This window comes from Hemiscyllium ocellatum, chromosome 30, assembly GCF_020745735.1.
Source record: "Hemiscyllium ocellatum isolate sHemOce1 chromosome 30, sHemOce1.pat.X.cur, whole genome shotgun sequence".
NCBI classification, from domain to species: Eukaryota; Metazoa; Chordata; class Chondrichthyes; order Orectolobiformes; family Hemiscylliidae; genus Hemiscyllium; species Hemiscyllium ocellatum.
In genome coordinates, this window is record NC_083430.1 from 31,907,536 (window position 1) to 31,920,816 (window position 13,281).

The following is a 13,281-nucleotide window of genomic DNA, read 5'->3' on the forward strand; positions in this document are numbered from 1 at the left end:
AACTTAGGCTGACAAATGTGCAAATACATTTGAAGAGGACACAGCTTTCACTTAAAGAAACAGCAATATTTTAAAATTGTTTAGTTTTGAAACTTAAAGTAGGTAATAGCTCTATCTATTACAATTCTTTGGTGATTTTGAGCAATAATTTGTTTCAGGCATCAACAGTTATTTCATAGTAACACATAGTTCTTTTCTTTAAAAAGATATTGATAGGTTTTGAGGAACAGATGCATCAGTTGGGAGATTCGGGATGATGCGTAATCACTGGGAGGTGACACTACATACTCTAAACAAATGCATTCATGGTTTTCCTGGCATGATCTTGAGAATAATCTATGCAGTTAGTAAACTAAGCTGTCATAAAGGGTGTGATCTTACAAAGTGATCAGTATGTCAAAGAATGAATCAGGAGACAGTAAGAAGTTAGGATTACATTTCAAGAAACACATCAGAATTGAGGCCATATTGTTTAGCTAATAAGTGGTTACTAAGTGGTGATTCTTTGTGGTTCCTTATGCCAAAAGAGATACCAAGGAGGAGAAAAAGAGACCCGTGCCCAATTGACCAGTGTCAAGAATTGATAACCTGGAATGGATCAGCTGAAAATCATTGCTTTTACTAAGTATTGACAATAGACCATAGACAATAGGTGCAGGAGTAGGCCATTCTGCCCTTTGAGCCAGCACCACCATTCATTATGATCATGGCTGATCATCCTCAATCAGTATCCTGTTCCTGCCTTATCCCCATAACCCTTGATTCCACTATCCTTAAGAGGTCTATCCAATTCTTTCTTGAAAGTATCCAGAGACTTGGCCTCCCCAGCCTTCTGTGGCAGAGCATTCCATACACCCACCACTCTCTGGGTGAAGAAGTTCCTCCTCAACTCTGTTCTAAATAGCCTACCCCTTATTTTTAAACTATGTCCTCTGGTTCAGGACTCACCCATCTGCGGAAACATGCTTCCTGCCTCCAGAGTGTCTTTTGTACATTTTATAATAAAATTAATAAATTCTATAGAGGTTTTAAAGACAAATTTATACTTGGCATGGTTCTTGCAATAAATAAAGACTAGTAAACTGAGTTCCTAAACCCAGATTAATTGTAATTGACTTAGATCTGAAAACTAAAGTAAAAGTGAAGCTCTAAATCATATACTGTGGGCTGCTGTGAAAAGTGGGGGAGGCCTCCTTTCCAGGTCCTAGGTACAGTTGGAGGCAATCCTCCCAACAGTAGCATTCCATCCACCATGTGTTTTTTTTCTCTCTCTCTCTCCCCCCTTCTCTTTCTGTCTTTCTCTCCCCCCCCCACCATCCCCACCACCTCTGACTCATTCAACATGACCCCAACTCTGCTCCCAATCATTGCCTGTCATTGGATCTTGTTTTGAGAAAGGTTTTGAACTGGGCATGCAAGCCTTAAGATAGATCCAAAAGTAAAGCGTTGAAGAGTAAACTTTGGTGAGTAGATATTGTTCAATGGCATAATGGAGGTTTCCTTTCTTGAGGTGGAAGATGATAAGAACAGCAGTTGACTGGACTGTATTTGTTTTGCTTTTACAGATATATAATATTTGGTCAGCTTTCTATATTATCAAGAAGGTGCTACTATCAAAGCTGCAAACAAAGTGTAAGAATAATCTAGAACATACCCACCTAAAGACTCTGGTGCAGGATCAAAGGAAACTTGCAAAACTGAGATCAAAGGATTTTTGAGAGGTAGCATTATCAATGCTCTGGAATAACTTGGTTGCAGTTTTTTGAGGCATGCATCACTAAAACTAGTACTTTATCAGATCAATCAAATTCACTCTATCCACTTTACTCTGCTACATCTTAACTGAATGTACAGTGAACTAAATTACATTGACATTGGCATTTATGGTAGCAATGGTCTATGGGTGAGACTGAGTAGAATTTGCTGTCACTTTTGATGAAAGTCATTTAAAGATCATTTTCTCTGTGTTCACTTGCACACTTCCTCAGGACAGGAATATACCTAATCCTGTTCCTTTCAGTTGCTTTAGTTTTCAGCACGCTTCTGAACTGGGCGTGTTCGAGCTCAAGAACTTTACTGCAGTGAGGTGAAAAGAACAGTTCTTTTTTGGAGTGAAACACCAGAGACTACTTCCCAGTGTTGAGAACAATAGCCTAGAGACAATGAAAGAAAAATAATGGGAGGGTAGGAATGATTGGGAAGAAATTGCTTCATCTTCGAAAGATTATCAAGATAATTGTGCATACATTTTAGTTTATTTTACCAAGTTGCTTAGCAGTGCATCTTAACAAGATTCTGTTGTGCGTTTGACAGATGAAGTATTATGGAGAATGTGCAACCCTCTGCAAATGTTTACTGTAATATAAGTTTTTTTTACAAAACACTGATCACTATGCAATATGCCTACCTGTAAGTAGGACAGGCACATTGATGAAATGGGAAAAACAACAAACATTGAGCCAATGTGAGGTCATTGAATGTTGAATTTTTCAGAACCATAAAAAAATGACAATTTCTGAAACTGCCTGGGATAGGTTTTGCTTTCATCTGTCACTGTGCAGGTTCATTTTGTGTACGAATCTGTTTATCAGATGACCTTTCTTAATCCCATATTATTTTCTCCAGAATCATCCAATGTGGAGGTGTGGCTATGTTTCAATTTCAATATTTCTCATGGGCAATTAGGAACGGGAATTAAATGCTGACTTAGACTGAAACACCTGTATTCCAAGAATGAATAAACAAAAATCAACTTATTTGGTTGGGATTGCATGCCAACCAGTCTGGCACGTGCTTTTCTTGAGTTTATGATGTTGCTCCAATGGGCTACCCATTGGGAATTTCTCTTTGTTTTATTGGAAGATGTTGGGATTAAATTAAAAGATACCAGATAAATTGGATTTTCCCCACTTGATCAGTACACTCTCACTGACAGCCCCCACCCTCTCCCCCCACCACCCATTTACCTCCTAGGGTAGAGGCACACTTACCTGGCAAACATCATGCAGAAATACATTATACCAGTGGCGATAGTTGCCAACAGTGTTCTCAAATCACCCTTCTCTGTCACCATAAAGACCTTCTGCAATATTGCCTTGTGCAGAGGATACCTTTGAACAGCATGGAACAAGTTTACAGGCCATCTTCTCATTGTCACCTTCTTTTATGTGGCTTTCACTTCATCAGTAATCTAACTAGGTGTTGAGTTGGGCATTATTGTTACATTGCCCAACTACATTCAGAATATCTGTCTATCTCTCTTGAAAATTATATATTTCATATCTGTAATTGAGCAGAAATCAGTAACCATAATATGAACACTATTTTACAAGAAGGTTCCTAATCATCAGACAACTTGAAGTTGTTACTCACATTCTAACCACAGTAGTCTTCCTCGGTTACCCTATCAAAAATCTTCATAAGATTAATACTTAGATCAATCGTTGATTGATCATGTGTTGCAAGAGTATAACCAATAAGATTCCCATGTGATCAAAGCAAGAGCCAGAAAAACAATAGGACCTGTACAGTTCAAGTTGCACTCTAAGTCATCTGTTTAAAGTAATACGTGCTAGAAATAGGGACTAGACACTGGAATGTGTATCATATGGTAGCTATTAATAATTAATAAATGGACATACGTTAATGCACAAGAGAGATATAACAATTCCATAGTTATTATTCTTATGTAAAACTCCAGACAAATGACTACCAGTTTGTCATAGAGATGTACAGCACAGAAAAAGACTCTTCGGTCCAAATTGTCCATGCTGCTCAGGTATCCCAACCTAATCTAGTCCCATTTGTCAGCACTTGGCCCATATCCCTCTAAATCCTTCCCATTCATATACCCATCCAGATGCCTTTTAAATGCTATAATTGTACCAGCCTCCACCACTTCCTCTGGCAGCTCATTCCATACACACACCACCCTCTGCATGAAAAAGTTCCCCCTGAGGTGCCTTTTATCTCTTTCCCCTCTCACCCTAAACCTGTGCCCTCAAGTTCTAGACTCCCCCAGCCCAGGGAACAGACCTTTTCTGTTATCCTATCCATGCCCCTCATGATCTTATAAACCTCTATCAGGTCACCCCTCAGCCTCTGACGCTCCACAGAAAGAAGCCCCAGCCTATTCAGTCTCTCCCTGTGGCTCAAATCCTCCAACATTATTGTAAATCTTTTCTGAACTCTTTCAAGTTTCACAACATTCTTCCGATAGCAAGGAACCCAGAATTGTACGCAATATTCTAAAAGCAGCCTAACTAGTGTAGCACCAAGACCACTTGACCTGTCGTCAAGTACTGGATTGTATTTCTGTATATTCAGCTTTATGGCATGTCTAAAGAGGAGTTGATATGCATTATGTATTAAACCATGACTAAACTATAAACTTCTAAAATACATTTCCATTGTCACCTTGTTGCTTTATGAATTTTGATGTGAAATTTTAATTGGGAGTGTGTTACATCAGCAAGTTGTTAGAGATAACTACTTTGTGAAACAGGCAGAAAACAGGAGGTTGACAGGTGGGTATGGAAATCCCACAGTCCAAAGCTGTCCAGGTCAGGTGAATTGGCCATGCTAAATTGCCCATAGTGTTAGGTGCATTAGTTAGAAGGAAATGGGTCTGGGTGGGTTACTCTTCGGAGGATCGGTGTGGACTAGGGCCTGTAGGGAATCTAATCAATAACAGCTGATCAAGAGAAGGTAAATTGTAGTAAGAGGGTTCTGGATGGTCTCTTGGGATGGTATCTGGTGGCACAAGGCACTTCGTGGGTGTCAGAGGAATATTTCACCTTGATGAACTAGTTGGTCCGTTTCTGCCTGTCAGTTTCAAACAGTAATATGTACCACCTCAAATTTTAATGCCTGTTTCCAAATTCAAAATATAAGATAATAATTTGGATCATGACGAAAGAATATCATGTAAACTAATTACATAATGTTTCATTATTTTTATTACATCACGTAAGAAAGGATCTAGCATTGAGACTTTGGCAGTACCACTTACAATACAACTTTAATTTCAGCAATATGCACACACCCTAATACTTTGCTCATTTTGCTGCATTATTTTGTATTATTTGTTCTGCTGCAATATATCTTATCAAATGCTTTCTGAACATGCACATGCATGACCATGTACTAAACTTTCTTTATCCATGAAATAATTTGAAAAAAACTTCAATAAAGACATTGACTATCTCTTGCTGCTAAAAAAATTATGGTGGCTCATCTTTAAAAATTATAAAACCCTAATGAGTGGCACTGTGGTTAGCACGGCTGCCTCATAGCGCCAGAAACCCATGTTCAAATCTAACAACAGGTGACTGTATGTGTGGGGTTTGCACATTCTCCCCGCATCTGTGTGGGTTTCCTCCAGGTGCTTCAGTTTCCCTCCCACAGTCCAAAGATGTGCAGGTTATGTGGATTGACTGTGCTAAACTACCTCATAGTGTGCAGACTACATGGATTAACCATGGTAAACAGGGTTATGGGAATGGAGGTTCTGAGTGGGATGCTCTTCGGAGGATCAGTGCAGACTCAATGGACAAAATGGTCTCTATCGGCACTGATGGATTTGAAGAATTTGCATAAAACTGACATTCAACTAATTGTCCTTTAATTACTCATTTAGCTTTTCCTTATTGTTGAGAAACGATACTGTCCAATATCTAAAGCAGCCAAATATATTAGTGACTTGACTCAAAAGTTGCAAACCATCTGATTAGCTGACAACTTCTGCCAATCTGGGACACCAGTGCCAAAGCATACAGTAGGTCAAGTAACTTTCCCACATTCGTAACAAGTGAAGTGGCACATGTTCAGGTAAGTTATCTTAGCATTGGAAGTTTATTTGCTGCTAAACATGGCCTCTTCACATTTTCACAAAGAATGGGAAAATCATGCCCGAAGCGTTTGCAAGGTAACAACAATTTTCATCTGTAAAACATCTTTAATGTAAAATAAAATCCCAAGGTAAAAAAAGAAAGGAAATGTTTAGGGAAATGAGAGGCAGACACAAAAATGTGCTTTTGAACTGTTCTTGCAGGAAAAGGCTGAGGCAATTATGTAATGTGGTTTAGAGAGGAAATTCCAGAGGACAGGAGCAATGGAGCTGAAAGCTCTGGTGCGAATTTTCAACAGGACTGGATATTTGGGAATGCACAAAAAATGAGAGTCAGACACTAAACAGCATGGAAAGGCTGAAATATCATCAAAGATATGCAACATTCTTGCTTTCTAATTATATCTTGGGACTGATGTGTGTAAGCAAGCCCACTATTTCTGAGGTTTTAGTTGAATTTGGAAAAATTACTTTAAGCTTGGGACATCTATTTGCACTTGTGGACTTTTGTGTGCCTGCATTTTTAAAAATAAAACTTTAACAATACTAACATATAGTGATTACTAAATCCAATATAACAAGTAACTGAAACATTCTACACAAATGGAAAACATATTATTCATCAGTGCATTACTATGTCAAATATAACACTAACAGTAATGTTCATATCCATGTAGTACTTATGAAAATCAAATATAACATGTAACTATGATATTCTATACATTGCCTAATACCTCATTCATTTGTGCATTGCTATATCAAATGTAACAGTAAACCGGGATAGTTCTTACCACATTCTTAGTTTGACCTTTGTCCAAAATCTCTCTCTTCTGCCTACTCAAAAGAGTGGATTAAGATCAGAACTCATGAAAACATTTCAATTGGATGGGCCCAATAATCTTTGACAATTTCTCCATTGAACAGTAATCCCATGAATTTTACGATATAAGAACATAAGTCACAGGAAATAAGAGCAGGAAGAAAGCATAACCCCATTGGGTTTGCTCCAACATTCAATTGTTAATCTTGTGCTGTCCATATTCTTTGATCAAGAAACTGTCCATCTCAGCCTTAAATCTGGAATGCCATTTTTTTTACCACTGTTCCTCTTGACCTGCAATGTTGGATGGTTTTTGATTTTTTTTGCTTTTACTTTTCTAAAGTAGGTATCACTGCTGCCATCATGTAACATTCTTGTGTTACCTTAATATAACACAAATGAGTGACATGGATTCTGTTTACTTGAAGATCTCTGATGGTTTTTTTTTTAACAGCTAAACTAATATGTAATAATTCAATTGCTCATCACAGCCTGTACATTGAGTGCTACAATGCAAAGAGACTGTGGTCCCAGACATGTGACAACATCCAGATGGTTGGTGTATTTGCGTGTTTGGCATTTACTAGGATATACTCCAAATGTGATGACATAACAGCTACCTACAGCCCTTCAGAGTAGAGAATTCTAACAATTCATAATAATTTGAGTGAAGAAATTTCTATAGATCTTCTGGATTGCTGTATGAATCGGAAGGGTTTAGAGGGATATGAGCCAAATGCTAGAAAATGGGACGAGATTAGGTTAGGATATCTGGTTGGCCTGGACAAGTTGAACCGAAGGATCTGTTTCCATGCTGTACATCTCGATGACACTATGACTCTATTTCAGGCCTAAATGATCAACACCTTGTCTTGAAACTATGTCCCTTTTTTCGGACCCCGCAGCTCGCAGAAACAAAAGGCAGTATTTTCGGCAGAGTTTTGTGGAGTAAAACTTGGTCAGGAAGCTGCCAGATCTTACATGAACTCAGGCAGTGAAATGGTTGCTCAAATTCTGAATCCAGAGCAGGAAGTCCCACCAGTAGTTAGTATGGATTTGTTGTTGGTCTGTTCGTTGAGCTGGCAGGTTTGCTGGCAGACATTTCATTCCCTTTCTAAGTGGTACAATCAGTGCTGTATTGCCGCCTGTGAAACACTGCTGTACTGTTCTGCTTTGATTGATATGGTTCTGTTTGACCTGTTTCCGGTTGGTACCAGTTCCAGTTTTCCATTGCAGTGGTTTGTATATTGGATCCAAGTCAACATGTTTGTTGAATGAGTACCATGCTTCCAAACCTACCAGCTTGGTGAACAGACCAACAATGAATCCAATCAGCTCCCGAGCTATAGATCTTCACAAAAACTTTACAGGTTATTATCTCCAGATGTCAGGGGTGCCATACTGGAGATTATGACCTCCCAGCCATCCCAATCCCCACTGGGTCCCCAGATGATGAATCAGCACCAAGAGAGATTGTGATGACACTATGGCTTTAAGTGGTTTATCTTGTTCTGGTATTTTTTATGAAGAGAGGTTGAGACAGAGGTGCTGTGTGGGCTATTCAAAGCCAATAAAATAAAAAGCTTGTGAGATCCTGACTTTTTTTTAAGTTGGAACAGTACAAGCAGCTCGAATGGGTGGGGTAAAGCTCCCACAAAACCAGGATTTTTAATGTCAGCTTTCTGCAGTTGCTGGGATCTTAAAGCTGGATGTAGAGCCTCTTATTCCTCTCTCTGTTACAGCTAAAAGCTGGAGTTCTCTTCCTGCTGCTAGAATTGCACATGAGACAATCTATTTTACTGACTTTGCCTTTGCTAAAGTTTATGTATGGATCTTACTATATTGGAACAGTTAATTAGTAGAAGTTAAGAATATATGACTTTGTTAAGCATTTTGATAAGAGTTACAGCTAAGCTAATTCATTTATTTTATTTATAGTTTGTCTGTACTTTAGCTAGCACGTTAAAATAAAGTGTATTTTCCTTAAAGTCAAGTAGTTTGATCAATCAATTTGCATTTAGAACATAACGCCTTGCACTTACCTTTAAAATAAGAAAATATCAGGGTCTAAGCTATTTCCCCTATATTTTGAGCGGGTTTGTTCTGGTCCATAACAAGTTAGGTGTGGTTTGGTGGACTGGGATGACTAGGTTGGGACATATGAGGAGGGAGAAAGGCTTAGAAACCATCCCATGCCCTGTGTTCAGTCCCTTGGCCCCGCACAAATTACTGCAAATGAAATAGCTCCCGTCTTTCTATCAATCTCCAACACTAGTTACCATTTGCATAAGTCAGCTTTTTCTGTCTAGGGTAAAAAGTAATTGCCAGCCTGAATTGGCGATGGGCCTTTCCACCCAGATCTTACTTTATGAGGTGACAGTGAGAGGGTGTGTATCTCTCTGGTACTAACCTATCTTTCCCCTCCTGCTTTCTTACCCACCAGTTCATGGGAGGGGATAAGTTTGCCTGTTGTCTTGATATCTAACTTGTCAAGTTCCTTCATGATCTGGAGATTTCCATGAGTTCACCTCTGATTTTCCTGAAATTCACAGAAAATAGACCAATTTACTTATCCTTTTATCGGTAAGACAATCCTCTCTTCCCCAAAACCAATCTAATAAACTTTCAAGCATGTCTCCAGCACAAATCTATCATTTCATAATTGTGGAGATCACAACTGCACACAGTAGGCTGAATCTCGGCCAACTGTTAAGTTTCATAGAAGGTTTCTCTCTATGAGACCTAACAATATTTCTTACCCAACTGCCCTAAACCCATTTCATTAACAACCTACCACATCTCTCTGGTACCCCTCCTGTCCAATGTTAATCAGACTCTATCACCCAACATTTCCAGAAGCATTTGCAGTCAATGGATATCTTGGAATAGACCTGCATCATCTTTAAACCTCAGCTGAACACTAACCCAAGTATTGGCATTACAGAGTAGCTCTCCACTAGCAATGTAATGACACAAAAGCCCGTAACACATGTTGGTCATGGCACATAGTTGGCATGACTGATGCTTCCTGGCGCACACAGTTCCACTTCCTGCCCCAGGCATTGTCTCATGATGATGCCACCTAACTTACCTGTCCTTTGTCACTTCCCACCCTATCACTTTCCCTAAGTCACTGATACTCTGGCTCCAGTGCAGACCTGCACCTTCTCTTTGACCAGGGAGTGCGCATTATAGGCAAGCAAGCACGCGGACATTTCCAAAGATATGTTTTTACTTGCAGATGTCAAAGGTGAACACCAACAAAACCAGTAGAGGCTGCAGTTTGCCCTCACAATGCAAACAAAAAGCTGCCATAATGACAAATAAATATTTCACATCCCACATTTATCTGCTGTACCCAGCTCTTATCTACTGGAACTGGGTGTCAATCAGCTCCTGTACAGCTTGTAGTACCCCATGCAGCTGAGTTCTGTCATGCAGAAGGAGAGCTTCTTCAAACTTAATGATCTGTTCTCCTCCTCCGAAAACTGCACCTCTTCATCCAACACTTCGCTTCGATGGCTGCTGCAATTGCGCAGAGCACAGTGCACCAGGATGATGCGGCACACTCTGTTTGTGTGTGCCCCCAGACCTGTCCAGGTGGTGAAAAGTCATTTTCAGCAACCCTGTCATCTGCAGCCGTGTGGGCCATGTACAGAGTCTCGTGGTTTTTTGTGATAACCCCTTACTTGGAAGAGGAACTGCACCATCTGAGTGACGAACGCAGAACACTCTCTTGATCCATGCACTCTGAACTCTGCCCATTTCAACCCCACATCAACTACGAAAGTTATCATTATCTGCGGTAGAGTTTCTCATTGCACTCAAAGTGCTGTTGGAGAGAAGATTCATTCCATACCCTCAGCGACCTTGGAAATCTCACAAATACTGTATCCATCATGGTCAGTCTCTTTTTCTCTTAATGCTGATAGTTATATCATCTACTTCATTGATATTTCTGCATCCAATTTGCAAAGGCCAAAGTTATGATGAACATCACCTATAACTATATTGGAACCTCAAAATGGTGTGAATTTGATATATTTGTTTTTATGATTTGGAATGTTTAATGATATGATTGTTAATGAAATGTTGCTACATGTTAATGCCTTTATCCTATCGATGTCTTCCTGTTCAGTAGAAGTGCATTGCTCATCAAACTGACAACCTGGGTGTTGGCTCAGACATTGTCTGATTGCAAGTCACTTCTTGTGAATGGTAAGTGATGGTCAGGAATGCAGCTTGAGGTGGACTCCCTCAGCATTGAGATCAGCTTGGTCACAAGGTACCCATTCAGAGTCACCACATTCCCCCTTTTAACTTGCACTCCCTGAACAGCCTATTTCTACCCATGTATAAATGCACCACATCAGACTCCACCTCCAAGTTTTCTGTTTGCCCACTAAGCACCAACATTACACTCAGTGATCCCCACTATGTTCCTATACAGTATCCCTGTCCCCAGGGAAGCCATGGTGGTGGTTACTGCCAAAGCCCAGACCTCCAATATTTTTCAACATCCTCTAGTTCTGTGTCCCTCTAATCTGCACAATTTCCTGCTGTTGCCATCCTAGACCCCACTTCAACACATTTCTGTTCTTACCCCCTCTCTTGAATGTCCACATTCACAATTTCCACAAATCAACCCTTCATCCCCCTCAAGTGGTCGATATATGGATCCTCAGGACCGATTGCTGTCCAATCCCATGACTGCTGGTATGAAGAAGTCCAGAACTAGAGGGCATAGCTTTAGCGTGAAAGGTGAAAAATTTAAAAGGGATAAAAGGATCAACGTTTTCACACAGAGGATGATGTGTGTATGGAATGAACTGCCAGAGAAAGTGGTGGATGCTGGTAAAATTACAACATCTAAAAGCATGGGATAGGTATATGATTGAAAAGGTTTAGAGGGATATGGGCTAAGTGTTGGCAAATGGGACTACATTAGGGTAGCATATATCGTTGGCATCTCTATGACTCTATGACATCCATAGAAAAGGCTAACCAGACCCTGACTGATGTCCTTGCTGCTTCTCAACTGATGGTATGAGATTCCCCTAACTGTTTGTGATGGCCCTACAACACTGACTGTGGCCCACTCTCCAGGCCGTAGTTGGATGTAACCCCTGACCATGGCAGTCCCAAGTGGAAACTGACCGTGGCCCAGCTCCTTGACAAGGTGTACAGAAGCTGTCTTTGACTGATGGGGTTGGGACACCCTGAGTGGAAGCAGGCCCCCTTGACTTGACGTACAACTACACAGGAACTTCGATTATCGGAAGGACATGGGCAGTGAGTATTTCATTCAGTTAATCAAATGCTGGATAATCGATGCCTGATAACATAGTTAGCCACGCATCAGGACCTTGCGATCTTGTTCGGATCATCCGAAATTCAGTTAATCGATTGCCAGATAATCAAGGTTCCTCTGTATATCCCCACATATGTTATGACATGGCATTTGGTTGAATATTCATGCCATGTGTTAGCCATGCAGACAGCTGGTATTTGTCATTTGTGTGAGATTGGCGACTCACTGTGTCATAGGGCAGCATTTCCACCCCATGGACTGACAATTGATGGTAAGCATGACTAAGATCCAGGCTCTGCATATATGTTAAAAGCAGGTCTCCACAGCAGAAATGTGAGCCTTTAGGCACTGGCTAAAGCACCATCGCAATAAAAGGCAACACTGGGGTATTGACAGCATGCAATTTGGCACTAAGTAAGTGAGCAATAAATGAGCAAGAAAGCTGCCCTGAGATGCAACCTCATCCAGGCCAAGCCATGCAACTTTAAAGTGCAGAAAGGTGTTGCAAAAAATGATAGAGAGTGTTATGAAAATTCACAGAGGCCACCACATGCCATTATTTGTGAAACGGATGCATACAGATCACACCCTGAATTATGCCTTGAGATGTTGTTACTGGGTGTTGGAGGAGCAAGTGCTGACCTGGAGTAGCTAAGAACCCACACTGACTTTAACATCAAGAGGTAGCAATGTTTAGTTTCAGTTTGGCGGATTAGTATAATAGAAAGCACCATTTTAATGAGGTGAGGATCCTTGTGAATGAGACGGTTAACAAGCAATGATCGCACTTAATAGACATGTCACTGCTCCCCAGCAAGAATTTAATCCTATGCCCAAAACTCGATTTAAAAATGCAGCAAGTTGGCCCTGACATTGAGAAAGCCTTCACCTGTCTTCTCACCGATTAGCTCAGATTTCTCACTATCACAACACATTGTTCAGGATCCACTAAGATTCCATCCGGTATTCCAGGTGTAGTCTCATCAAAACTGAGACATTGAAACATTTAAAACAAAGAACAGCAAATACTGGAGTCATGTCATACGTCTCCAGGTTGAACTTCATCTGCCATTCACCTGCCCACTTCATCTATTTCTCTACGTTTTCTGGAATTTCTACACCTTAGATGATTATTTGAATAGAACCAATGGCAGAGATAAGGGAAGAGGCAGCAAATTGGCATTACATTCTCATGCTCTTTTGATGACCAGGTATGATGGACTGAGTGCTCTCTTTCTGTGTCATAACAATTTTGTGATTCCCTGAATCATATTCTGCTTTCCTAAATGCGTCGTTAAGACT

General features: G+C 40.3%; 1 protein-coding gene across 4 annotated transcripts in view; it reads right to left on the bottom strand.

The window, feature by feature from the left end:
• col8a2 (collagen, type VIII, alpha 2) overlaps positions 1-13,281 on the bottom strand; it is a 169,146-nt gene that overhangs the window by 6,305 nt on the left and 149,560 nt on the right. The gene's annotated exons all lie outside the window — the stretch shown is intronic.